Genomic DNA, 14,399 nt, shown 5'->3' on the forward strand with positions numbered 1-14,399 from the left:
TCCAGCCGAGACCTTGGGAGCCCAGCAAAAGAAGAAGAAAGGTATCTCGGGTGCCACAGCCAGCACACCGGTTACAGTTGTTCCCGAGGACACCTCGAGAACCTCGGTCATTCCTGAAGGAGTGGCTACCAGAGGTGTAACAATTGCCGCTCCTCCGTCGAGTCGGGGTAAGCAGTTTCAAACCACCGAGGAGTCGGTCACTGGGTTATTCCTTTGGAACCGGTACCACGTACCATTCCAACCCATTGGAGAAGACAAAAAGCACCCCGATTGGCACTAGTGTCCGAGTGGGACATCAGTGTCAATGATTGTTGCAAGGACCCCAAGGTAGCCCATCATCTTTTGGTCTATTCCAGTCTGCCCCGGGACCACGCCTTTGCCACAAGGCTTAATTCTAACGAGCTGATGCAAAGTGCTCCAGTGGTCTGGATTTCTATTTCGGTCTTTTTCTCCGAGCTGATGCAGAGGTACACCAATATGGTTGAGAACCAGCCCTCAATTGAACTCTTAGACAAAGTATCCCTGTTGGAAAAACAGCTGAAGTTGACCGAGACGGAGAGAGATCAGGCCCTCAAACAATGAGACATCGAGGTGGCCGAGGCGGAGCAAGCTGAGGCCACGATGAACTCTTTGAAGACCGCGTTAGAAGAAGAGAAGAACCGACGTGTTGAAGAGGAGCAGTCTTCAAAGGAGGCCATTGACAAGGTTGGGAGCTCGGCTGTGGAGACCTTCTGCATCCCCGAGGCCTTCACGCGTGACCTCTGCGAGGTGACCCTGCCGAGTTTCATGTTCGGCTACACCTCAACTATCCAAGATACTGCTCCACATCTCACTTCAGAACAACTGGACTTGCTCAAGGACAAAGACAGCTACAATGAGGTGCTAAGGAGTTGCGTGATCGCATAGTTGAGGGCATTCAGGCCGGGAAGAACTTGGCTGAAGTGCGAGAGGAGTTCAACAGCGAGATGGCCGACTTCGAGCCAAATCTAGAAGGTAGCGAGCTCAGCGACGGGGCAGGAGGAGTGACCGGCGCCGGAGAGGGAGAGGGTTCGGTCGAGGCGAGGGGTTCTTAGAAGATCCTCTCACCTCGACATCTTGTACTTGAACTTTTCTACTCTTGTAATAGTTATATTTTCAATGAAGTCATTTCTTCTGTTCTCATTTCTACTTGCTCTTTCACTCATTCCACTCCTACTTGTCCCCTTGTTTTCTTTAACAACACGAGACAGTGATGCTAAGAAAATAACTAGGTAAATAAAAGGTATTTCACAAGTAGTTCGACATGAAATATAAATAATTTAAGGATAATACAATCTAAGATTCTCGACATGCCAAGTTCGGGGTACCAGAGTACCATCCCGGTAAGCCAATTTACAATAATCATTTTGACTAGTCTCGATTACAAGGTACGGTCCTTCCCACCTTGGAACTAACTTGTCCTGGGGCTCAGATCGACTGACTGAATTCTTGCGCAGGACAAGGTCTCTCGGGGTGAACCAGAGGTGTTTGACACGGGCGTCATAATAGCTAGCCAGAATGTTCTTGTACATGGCAACTCGAGTTGCCGCAGCATCCATTTTCTCCTCGGCAAGGTCAAGATCCATTCTTTGCTCCTCTTCATTTGTCTCGATAGAGAAAGCAGCCATACGAGGACCTGGTGTGAGGAACTTAGCGGGGATCACTGTCTCAAATCCATACGTTAGAGAAAATGGAGTTTCCTGAGTAGCGGATCTCGGCGTGGTTCGGTAGGACCACAGTACACTGGAAAGTTCATCCACCCAAGAGGATCCGAGCTGGTGCAGCCTAGTTTTGAGGTCGTGGAGAAGGGTTCGGTTAAAATTCTCGGCTTGTCCGTTGGCTTGGGGATGTCCTACCGAGGTAAAGTGTTGTTTGATCCCCAGGTTCTCGCACCATGCCTTGAAAGGGTTGTCCGAAAACTGCTTTCCATTGTCCGAGATGATGACCTGAGGGAAACCGAAGCGATAGACGACACACTTCCAGAAGAATTTCAGAACAGCCAGATCGATATAATCCGTAAGGGTCGGTTCAACCCATTTTTGTGAAAATAATCAACGGCACCACCACATAGGCATAGCCGCCTACGGCACGAGGGAAGGGCCCAATAATATCTGTCCCCCATTCTCAAAAGGCTACGGGGGTGTGATGGGGATTATGAGATTAATTGGCTGGTGGTGCTCCGAGGCGTGGTGCTGGCAAGAAGGACAGCAAAGGACTAGAAATTGGGCATCCTGCAGGATGGTTGGCCAAAAATAGCTAAGAAGTAAGGCATTCTTGACCAACATCCGGTAGCCGACGTGCATCCCGCTAGGGGTGTGCATTCGGTGCAAATTCGGTAATTCGGTGCACTGAATTCGGTGAATTCGGTTATTCTACCTGTAAAAATTTCAACCGTTTTCAATTCCGAATTGGGCATAACCGAATTCATTCCGCAACCGATTTCAAATTCGAAAACGGTAATGAATTCGGTTAAACCGAATTCATCTATGATTTATAAATTATTACTGATTTGATCCCTAAATTTATTCATAATTGAACACATTACTTATGTTCTAATCATTTTGGGGTTTAATTGGCATTTATTTGATCACTTATACCTAGAATCCTTAGTCTATGATTTAAGAAACACATAAAAAGTGATTAATTTAAACTAGAATAAACCTTAGACTATACAATGATTGGTGATAATTTATGAATTTATAATTTACAATGATTAATTATAAGCAATATTAGTTAGTAGTTACAATGAATTTATAATTTACACTGATTAATAATAAGTAATATTAGTTACAAACTTACAAATTACAATGATTAGTGATAAGTTATATTAGTTACAAACTTATAATTTATTTCAAATCAGAATAAAAACTTATTTACTTACACATGTTAATGTGAAAGTCAATACACTAATACATTGATTTGCAATTCACATACATTCACTTACAGTCTTACACTGCTTAGTTGTCTTGTCTATACTTAAAGCCTTAAGATTAGTAAATAGATAATATGAATTTTAACTTATTTGATAACTTATGCCTAAAATCATTAGTCTATGATTTAAGGAACACATAAAAAGTGATTAATTTAAACTAGAATAAACCTTAGACTGTACAATGATTAGTGATGATTTTATGAATTTATAATTTACAATGATTAATAATAAGTAATATTAGTTACAAACTTACAAATTACAATGAGTAGTGATAAGTTATATTATTTACAAACTTATAATTTATTTCAAATCAAAATAAAACTTATTTACTTACATATATTATTGTGAAAGTCAATACACTAGTACATTGATTTGCAATTCATATGCATTCACTTACACTGCTAACTACTTAGTTGTCTTATCTATACTTAAAGTCTTAAGAATTAAGATTAGTGAATAGATAATATGAATTTTTATGTTAAATATGTAGAGTACACTAATACTTGCAAGTTAGAGATTACGCATTCAAATATTCAATAATTCAAACATGAATGATGTATCAAATTACCAATATCTAAATTTAATTACTAATTATGTTTATTGTTTAATATTTAGTATTATACATATATGTGTTAATTATTATCTAATTCTAGTCATATTACTCATGTATAAAATAATAAGTATTATAGTTATCTTATATTGTTATGTATTACTATATATTGGTATTATTATAGTCATATAACAATTAACAAATACTAAAATAATATATTGTACATTATTATATATTATTATTATTATAAGTACATGATATGATGATAAATTGATAATACCATATACTAATTATTATTAATAGCATTTACCTATATAATATAATAAAGTATTAGTAGTATATACTAATACTAAATAGCATTTATCTATATATAATATAATTTTATATACCAATTTGGTAATTCGAATGCGGTAATGCGGTACCCGATTTCAATTACCGAATTTGAATGCGAAATCGGTTATTACCTAATTTATAATCTCATTACCTATTTCATACCATATTAGAATTCGGTGAATTTGGTACGTACCGAATTTGTACCAAATTACCAAATACCCGATTTCAAATTACCGAATTGAATTTGAAACCGGTTATGAATTCGGTAAGAACCGAATTTGCTCACCCCTACATCCCGCATAATCCTTCGTGTATGTCCCTTAGGACATTCTCCCCTTCTTCGGCAGTAATGCAACAGGTTTCATTGATCCAAAAGAATATATACAATAGGTTTCAGCCTATATTAGGAAACTATACACAATTATATCCTTAATTCTAGGAATAAGATTTTACACCAAATTAGCTCTTCTACAGCTAATACACAGTTATAGTTATATAGAATTTCTCTCCACTAATCTCTCCTAATTTACACGATTTTATTACTCAATATTCTACTTCCCAAAAGTACAGATTTTCCCACACTCCCCCTCAAACTGGTTTGAAGATATCTTTCATCACCAGCTTGCTTACTAACAAATCAAACTATTTTTCGGGAAGACTCTTTGTAAGCAGATCTGCCACTTGGTCTCTAGTTGGCACATAGGTCATGCAGACTACACCTCCTTCTATTTTTTCTTTGATGAAGTGCTTATCTACTTCAACATGTTTCGTTCGGTCATAAAGAACTGGATTGTGAGCAATAGAAATAGCCGCTTTATTGTCACAATACAATTTCATAGGAAGTACTTCTGAAACCTTCAACTCCTGTAATATTCTTCTAATCCATATCACTTCACAAATACCTTGAGCAACAGCCCCGAAACTCTGCTTCTGCACTGCTCCTTGCCACAACATTCTGCTTCTTACTTCTCCAAATTACCAAATTACCTCCCACATACGTACAATATCTAGAAGTTGATCTTCTATCTGTTATACATCCAGCCTAATCCGCATCGGTATAGGCTTCAACTTGAAGATGTCCTCGTGCCTTAAAGAAAATACCTTTGCCAAGTGTTCCCTTTAGGTACCTTAGGATTCTATGAATTGCTTCAAAGTGCTCTGGGCCCGGTGAATGCATGAACTGACTAACAATATTTACTGGAAATGCTATGTCAGGCCGAGTGTGTGATAAATAAATAAGTCTTCCAACTAGTCTTTGAAACTTTTCTCTGTCTCTTACTTTCTCTGCACTGGCTGGTTAAAGTTTCAAATTTGGGTCCATGGGAGTTTAGCTGGCCTGCATCCCATCATACCTGTCTCTTTGAGCAAATCAAGCACATACTTTCTTTTGACTTACAACAATTCCCTCCTTGGATCGTGCAAATTCCATCCTGAGAAAATACTTTAAGTTTCCCAAGTCCTTGATTTCGAATTCCTTGGCCAAAAACTTCTTTAAATTCTCTAATCCTCCACAATCATCCCCTGTTAAAATAATGTCATCGACGTATACAATTAAAATTACAACTTTACCTTCTTTGAATGCCTATAAAACAAAGTATGGTCAGCCTGAATTTGTAAGAAACCAAATTTTTTAACAGTTTTGTCGAAGCGTTCAAACCAAGCTCTTGGTGATTGTTTAAGTCCATGAAGAGATTTTTTCAGTTTGCAAACTTTTCCAACACCATATTTGTCTACAAAACCTGGAGGAAGACTCATAAACACCTCCTTTTCTAGGTCTCCATTAAGAAAGGCATTTTTCACATCAAGTTGGTACAATGGCCAATTTGCATTAATAGTAAGAGATAAAAGGACTCGAATAGAATTTATCTTGGCAACAGGGGCAAATGTTTCTTGATAATCTATTCCACGGGTTTGTGTAAAACCCTTCGCAACTAATCTAGCCTTGTACCTTTCTACAGTACCATCTTCTTTGTTTTTAACTGTAAACACCCATTTGCACCCAACAATCTTTTTCTCTCTAGGCAACTCCACCACATCCCACGTATCATTCTTCCTCAATGCTTCCATCTCTTCAAACACTGCAGATTTCCAGTTCTGATCATCCAACGCTTCTTTAATGTTTCTAGGAATCACAAGTTTTGAAATTTCAGTGGTAAAGGCTCTATATTTAGGAGAAAGGTTATCATAGGACACATATTTGGAAATTGGATGTCTAGTACAAGTACGGGTTCCTTTCCTAATGGCGATGGGAAGGTCAAGATCAGATTCTTGAGTAGGAAGAATAAAGTTTAAAACTGGGTCAGATTCTGGAACAGCAGAAGAAAAGAAAGGTGAAATATTAACTGATGTATTTGGACAGACTTCACTTGAGGACTTCTCATGAACAAGAGCTGGACTCATCAATGGACCTTCACCCTTTTTAAAAGTATTTTTCCTAGTGTAGACCACAGGCTCAAGATTGGAACGATTTTTCTCTCGTCGTAATATTTCCATATCTAATAAACCAATATCAGTTTCTGCACTATCAAATTGAGGGATCTTCGTTTCCTTATCTGTTTCAAAAATTATATTTGGTAAAGCTTCAGTTTCCCAAAAATTTGATTCACTAGAATTCTCCCCCTGAATCAAAGGTTTGTTAAAGAAAGAAAGACCTTCCAAAAAGGTTGCATCCATAGTGACAAAGACTTTTCGTGTGAGAGGATTAAAGAATTTCTACCCTTTTTGATTTGGAGCATAACCAACAAAGACATATTTTTCGGCCCTAGGATCCAACTTGGACCAAGATTTCTTTGGAATATGCAAATAAGCAGTGCATCCAAATATTTTTAAAGGCAAATCTGAATTAACTCTTGATTCAGGAAAGTTTTTTTAAAAGCACTCTAAAGGAGTACTATATTGTAAGACCTTAGAAGACATCCTATTAATTAGGTATGATACTGTTAAAACAGCATCCCCCCAAAAATATTTTGGTAAGTTCATATAAAACATCATGGCACGAGCGACTTCCAACAGATGTTTGTTTTTATGCTTGGCAATTCCATTTTGTTCGGGGGTATCAGTGCAAGAAGACTGATGCAAGATTCCTTTTTCTTCAAAAACTGTTCCAAGGATACTATTATAATACTCTGTTCCATTATCAGACCGCAAAATACTTGCTTTTGTTTGAAATTGATTTTCTATCATGTTATAGAAATTTTGAAAAATGGTTGCTACTTCTGACTTCTTATGCATTAAGTATACCCAACATAAACGAGTATGGTTGTCTATAAACGTTACAAACCACCTTTTCCCGAAATAGTAGTAACCCTTGAGGGTCCTCAAACATCACTGTGAAACAAATAAAATGGTTTTGATGGTAAATAAGGCCTTGGGACATAAGATTTTCGTTGACTTTTAGCAAGCAAACAACTTTCACATTTTAGTTTTAGGAGGGTCACATTCTTAAAAAGCAAAGGAAACAAATGTTTTAGATAAATAAAACTAGGATGACCCAATCTGTAATGCCAAACCATTATTTGTTCATAAGCAGATACAGAAATATTACTACTAGACTCTTGAGCAATTTGAGCACTAGGTGAATTATCCTCAAGACAGTAAAGGCCATTGATCATTCTAGCCCTGCCAATCGTCATCCTCGAATTCTTGTCTTGAAAAACACAATGAGATTTATCAAAAATAGCCAAACAATTAGAATCTTTTGTTAGTTTACTAACTGATAAAAGATTGCAGGCCAATTTTGGAACATGAAGAACAGATTTCAGGTTAATATTTTTTGAGGTCTGTATTGAACCTTTTCCAGCAACAGGAGAGAAACCTCCATCTGCAACCTTGATTTTTTTATTTTCAAAACATGGTGTATATGATTGGAAGTGTTTAAATGAATTTGTCATATGGTCTGAGACTCCAGAATCTATGATCCATGGAGCAGAAAAGGTTGAGGAATTAGATAAAAAAGAATTGAATAGAGCCTTAGATCCAATACCTGTATGAGCCATAGAAGCATCAGGAAAGTCAGATGAGGTAGAACTGGATTTCAGTAGCATAAGAAGATGCTCCATTTGTTCTTTGGTGAAAGGGCCAGTATCAGCTTCATTAGCAGTAGGAACTTCTCTTCCAGACTTCTCTCCTCCTTTGTTTTTCCAATTTGGAGGTTTTCCGTGTAGTTTCCAACATGTGTCACGAGTGTGATGAGACTTATTACAATAGTCACACCAGACCTGTGGTTTTTCACTGGATTTTTCTCCTGTTCTACGTTGATAAGTTGATGTTTTAAAGGATGAGGCAACCTCTAAAGCCGATCCTGCAATAGCAACTCCAGGACCCTTCTTTCCCAGCATTACATTTCTTCTGCTTTCCTCCGTTCTAACCTCTGAGAACACCTCACCAATTGAAGGAAGAGGTTGTCTCCCAATAATTCTCCCTCTAACTTCATCAAATTCAACGTTTAGCCCTGCTAGAAATTTAAAGATTCGGCTATCTTCAACAATTTTTTTATGATGCTGAAAATCCTCTGTTGATTTCCACTCATAGCTGTTGAAGAGATCCAAATCCTGCCATATTCGCTTAAGCGAATTGAAATATTTTGTGACAATGTCTTCCCCTTAACGTAGATCTCCAATTTTGAGAGTCAACTCGAAAATTCGGGACTGATTTCTCAAATCAGAGTACATCTGATTGATATTTTTCCATAACTCTTGTGCCGTTGAATAGCACATGTAGTTAGAACTGATATCTTCCTCCATTGAGTTTACAAGCCATGTCATTACCATGGAGTTTTTCGCGTCCCATGTTGTGTAAGCAGGATCCGTGCTTATTGGAGCCTTTGTTTTACCAGTTAAATACCCCATCTTGCCACGACCTCTGATATACATCCGGATTGCTTGTGACCATCGGACAAAATTATCTCCATTCAGCCAAATGATAGTAATCTGAATTGAGTAAGAATCGATCCTAGTTTTCAAGGATTCGATTCTGTTTTTGGATGAAGAGGCAGTAGTTTGAGGATTAATGGTAGAGTCTGATGATGTTTCAGACATGATGAAAGGACAGGGGACAATGTAAAAAAAACAAGGAGGAAAAATGAAAAAAAAATCAGGCAAAGATGCTCTGATACCAACTTGAAAATAATGAATAAGGGGAATAATTATTTCATTGATCCAAAAGAATATATACAACAGGTTTCAGCCTATATTAGGAAACTATACACAATTATATTCTTAATCCTAGGAATAAAATTTTACACCAAATTAGCTCCTCTACAACTAATGCACAGTTATAGTTATATAGAATTTCTCTCCATTAATCTCTCCTAATTTACACGATTTTATTACTCAATATTCTACTTCCCAAAAATACAGATTTTTCCACAGTCCCCCATTCTCAAAAGGCCACGGGGGTGTGATGGGGATCATGAGATTAGTTGGCTAGTGATGCTTCGAGACGTGGTGCTGACAAGAAGGACAGCAAAGGACTAGAAGTTAGGCATCCCGCCGGATGGTTGGCCAAAAATAGCCAAGAAATAAGGCCTTCTTGACTAACATCCGGTAGCCGACGTGCACACCGCATAATCCTTCGTTTATGTCCCTTAGGGCATTCTCCCCTTCTTCAATAGTAATGCATCGTAACCATGGTCCGAAATAGGACCTCTTGTATAAGTTGCCGTCGCGGAGTGCATATCGGACCGCCTTGCGCTAGATTTTCCTCGCTTCGGCTTTGTCTTCTGGAAGAACATCATGACCCAGCAATCTGACTAGAGGACTCATCCAGGTGTCCCCCGAGCTCACTGGGTAGATTTGGTCTTCCAGGTAGCCCCGCTCGGATAAAACTTCCACGAGGACAGCCTTGTTGAACGCAGAGAACGAGGTGGAGGTTAGCTTAGACAAGGCATCAGCTCGCCAGTTTTGGGACCGCGATATCCTTTGGATTTCAAAGGATTTAAAATAAGTTTCCAACTGATGGACCTTAGAGAGGTATCGTTGCATGGTTTCCTCTCTGGCCTCATATTTTCCCAGGACTTGGCACACAACGAGTCGGGAATTGCTGTGGACTAAAATACGCTGAGCACCCAGCCGCCGAGCTAATTGTAAGCCCGCGGTGACTGCTTCGTATTCGGTTTCATTGTTGGAAGCGGTAAATCAAATCGGAGAGCATATGAACATGTCTCTCCGTGAGGGTCTTCGGGGAGCAATCCAGCTCCACTACCATCACTATTAGATGGCCCATCAACATATAAAGTCCACTTTTGCAGCTCAACGTCATCTAGAATGGCTTCTTGGCTTATAGAAAAGGTGAGATCGGCCAAGAAATCTGCTAGAGCCTGGGCCTTGATGGTAGTCCGAGGTTTGTAGGTCAGATCATACCCAACTCGATGGCCCACTTGGTGAGGCATCCTGAAGCTTCGGGACATGACAGGATCTGCCTAATGGGCTGATCTGTCCTCAAGCGTATATGATGAGCTAGAAAATAAGGTTTCAACCTCCGGGTCGCATGAACTAGCCCTAACACGAGCTTTTCTGTTCGGATGTACCGAGTCTCTGGTCCACGGAGGACTCGGCTGACGTAATAAATTAGCCTTTGGGCACCATCATCTTGTATCAACACTGCGCTTACCGCCTCTTCAACAGCGGAGAGGTAAAGGTAAAGCGTCTCTCCTGGCCTCGACGAAGTAAGGGTGGGAAGGTGGTGCAGATAATCCTTCATTTGTTCGAAAGCCTGTTGGCATTCTTCGATCCAAGAGAATTTGTCAACCTTTTTCAATACTTTGAAGAAAGGCAATGCCTTGGTGGCAGATTGGGACAAGCACAAGTTCGGAGCCGCCAACCGGCCTATGAGTCTTTGCACATTTCGGAGAGTTTGGGATGAAAACATTTATTGGATGGCTTTCACCTTATCAGGATTGGTTTCTATACCTCGGCGTGACACATAGCATCCCAAGAATTTTTTCGAGATGACACCGAATACGCACTTCTTGGGGTTGAGTATCATTCTAGTGTCACAGAGAATCTCGAGGACCTCTCTTACATCGAATAGAAAATTCGAAGTGGTCTTGCTTTTTAGGAGAGTGTCGTCCACGTAGGCTTCAACATTTCTGCATATCTGGGACTTGAACACCTAATTGATCAAACGCTGGTACGTCGTCCCGACATTTTTTAATCCGAAGGGCATGGTAGTGTAACAGTAGATTCCCTAATCTGTTTAAAATGTCATTTTTTCTTGGTTCTCCTCACTCATTCCCATCTGGTGATAGCTTTTAAAAGTTTCGAGGAAACAGAGGATCTCGTATCCCATTGTCAAGTCGACCAGAGCATCGATCCTTGGCAGAGGGTAACAACCTTTCGGGCAGGCTTTATTTAGATTAGTGAAGTCTACGAACATCCTCCATCCCCCTGTGTCTTTTTTAACCATAATCGGATTAGACAGGCAGGTGGGATATTGCACTTCTTTGATCATACGAGCTGGCAGGAGCATATCCACCTCTTCGGCTACAGCTTTGTTGCGGTCGGAGCCGAAGTGCCTCCTCTTTTGCTTAACAGATTTTGCATTAGGGTCCACGTTCAACTCATGCAACATGAGGTGGTGGGGTACCCCCATAACCTGCTCGCGCGGTCCAAGTAAAGACATCCTGATATTCTTTGAGCAAGGTTACCATCTCGCCTCAGAGAGGTTCGAATAAGTTGGTGCCGATGCAGATGATCTCCAGTCTCCAGCTTTTAAGGCTTCCCGGAGTGTCGAGGATCTATACAGTTTATCGAGAGAATGTTAGATCTAGTGCCCTCGGTCTTCGGCCCGGTCGTTGAAGAAGAGGCGGCCTGCAGGGTAGCGAGGTAGCATTCTCGTGCAGCGTAGACATCGCTGCTTATTTCAGCTATGCCTGCAGGCGTGGGGAATTTGAAACTTAGGTGATACGTTGAGTACACAACCCGCAATGCATTCAAGGTGGGCTGCCCCATAAGCAGGTTGTACGGGGAATCAGATTTGACAACAACAAAATTGACAGGGACGGTTCTAAACCGAGGGTGTCTTCTAACTGTCACCGTCAGCGTAATCATCCCTTTCGAGTAGACAACGTGTCCCCCGAATCCCACTAGAAGAGTCTTCACAGGTACGAGTTGATCCCTAGTCAACTTCAAACTTTCAAAAATCCGGTAGTACATGATGTCTACCGAACTCTCGGGGTCAACGTACACCTTCTTCATTATGTAATTATTGGTCAGTAACTCAATCACCAAGGCCTCGTGATTGTTGGAGGCAGTTGGAACGGGGTCATTTGGACCATATGTTATTGTCTCCGTAAGGCGAGAGCTTGCCTCGGTCTGATCCGGATTAGCCTGCCTGTAGGTTCTCTTCCGGGAGTTTTGACTATCTCCTCCCATCGGACCTCCAGTTATGGTATTGATAATCTAGGCTATGTTCGGCCTGTAACCTGACCCACAGCCAGGGGATCCATCTCGAAAAGGCCTCCTTGACTCCCTAGGATCTTCAGGGGGTCGACAACTACTCCTCGACCCCCGCTTATCTTCTCGGCGTTGTTTACCTCGGAGATCACGGCGGGTGTCATCCCTATTGCATTCCTCATTTCTGCGGACGAATTGCCTTAGGTACCCCCGCTTGATTAAATCCTCGATGTCTTTCTTCAAATCATTACAGTCCTCATTTTCGTACCCGATGTCCCAGTGATAGGCGCAGTAGAAGTTAGAATTTCCCTTTTCCCTTCTTCCGGCCATTCGGGAAGGAACACGTCTGAGGTGATTTTGCTCCATGATCGCTAGGATGTGAGAACGGTTGATGTTTAGAGGGGTGAGATCAGAATCAGGGATGGCTGACTTGCTCTTAGCGATTCTGTCAAAAATAATTCGGCGATCCTTTCGATCTCGGTTGGGGCTCAGAAGGCCTCCAGTAGAGCCAGTTTCACCTCGGGTTGATTGAATCATGTCCCAAGCGAACTACCTGAGCTTCTTTCTTTATTCGGTTCAGGTCTTCGGCCTGTATCCCTTTTTCGACCTTCTACCAGAGCTCCCGGACTGTGCGAGGATATTTCTTGTGCACTCCGGTATTAAACACTCTGACAATAAGCCCATTGGTGAAGGCGGCAATAGTTACCGGCTCGTTGGGATAAGGTATCTGCGCGCTCTCCTCCTGGAACCTCTGCACATAAGCACGGAGGGATCCCCCCAGATTCTGCTGTATATTTAGCAAATATGCCGAGTTCTTCGCCGTCGGCCGGAAGGATATAAATCGATGGAGAAATTTGTCCACCAATTCTCTCAGGGTAGAGATGCTCCTAGGTTCTTGACCGCAGAATCATTTTCGAGCAGTCCCCTGTAGGAATACCGGAAAAATTTGACAGATAACGGGGTTGGGAATACAGTCTAATTGAAAAAGCCTAGATGAACGCGTGAATGTGATCCTCAGGGTCACCTCGCCCATTATAAGATGGTATGGCGGGTAGTTTGAAGTTTGAGGGAAGTATCTTCTCGTTGATGTCATCCGTGAAAGGCGAAACTTTCATGTAGTCTACTTCTAACCTTCCAGGGAGCCGAGGTTCTTCCTAAACTCGTTTCCCTAACAATCCCCGTGAAAGAGCGTTAGAGATAGAGGCTATTCTAGAAGTAGCCTTAGATGAGACTCGATTCGGGGTGCTTCTAAAGGAATGTTTCCCATCAAACTCTTCCTCGAATAAGATCTCGGGGGATTCTTCGGATCTTCTCTTGGAAGATTCAGCCTTTTGTTTGCCTTGCCTCTTGAAGTATCTTCCCAACTATTCAAAGATGTTGGGGTTTTTAGCCACGAATTCAGCCATTCGGGTCATAGCTTCTCCGTTAGTGGGCTGGGTCTCAGGAGACCCCTGTCCTTCAGAAACATCTTGTTGGGTTGTAGCACTGGGTTCAGCCCCAATAGTGAGAACCTTCTTGCTTCTAGAACACCTAGGCTTCATTCTTCAATGTCTTCAGCTTCCCACAGACGGCGCCAATTAAAGAGGTAATTTTCAGGTTCAGCAGGCGGTACCTGAGCGCCGGAGTAATTCTCCTGAAGCGAGTACGGCCCCACGGAAGTCACCTGCCTAAATTATCAGAGGTGGGGTAAAGTCCCCCGATTTACCTCCGACGATCTAGTTAGTCTAGATTAAGAGGGATGTTGTAAAAGAGTTTAAAAGTATAGTGCTTCTTACAGAGTATTATCCTTCTCTTTTTCTGAGTGAGGTTCTTGTATTTATAGGGGACAATTGGGAGGAATGACAATTGGGTTCAATTTCCTAGGACCTGACAGACAGGTCAGTCTGTCCTGGTGGGTCTGTGCCAGACAGGTCCTAGCAGGCGTCTTGTCCCTTAGCAGGTGTCAGTCTGTGCCCTGACTTTAGCTATCTTATCAGCCACAGTGGAACATCATGGTGGCCACCGCAATAGCCAAGGTGATCGGGACGGATATTGGACCCTCAAGCATATTCACCTCTAGTCGGCATGACAAGGCAGAGGTGGAATTAAGGGAGGCGGAGTCTGCTTAGCTGAGCCGAGCCGAAATGACCACCCTCAATAAGCCCTCAAGCCTTGGGAAGGAACAGGCTTCTTG

The sequence above is a fragment of the Coffea eugenioides genome, chromosome 2 (genome assembly GCF_003713205.1).
Source record: "Coffea eugenioides isolate CCC68of chromosome 2, Ceug_1.0, whole genome shotgun sequence".
Taxonomy (NCBI): Eukaryota; Viridiplantae; Streptophyta; class Magnoliopsida; order Gentianales; family Rubiaceae; genus Coffea; species Coffea eugenioides.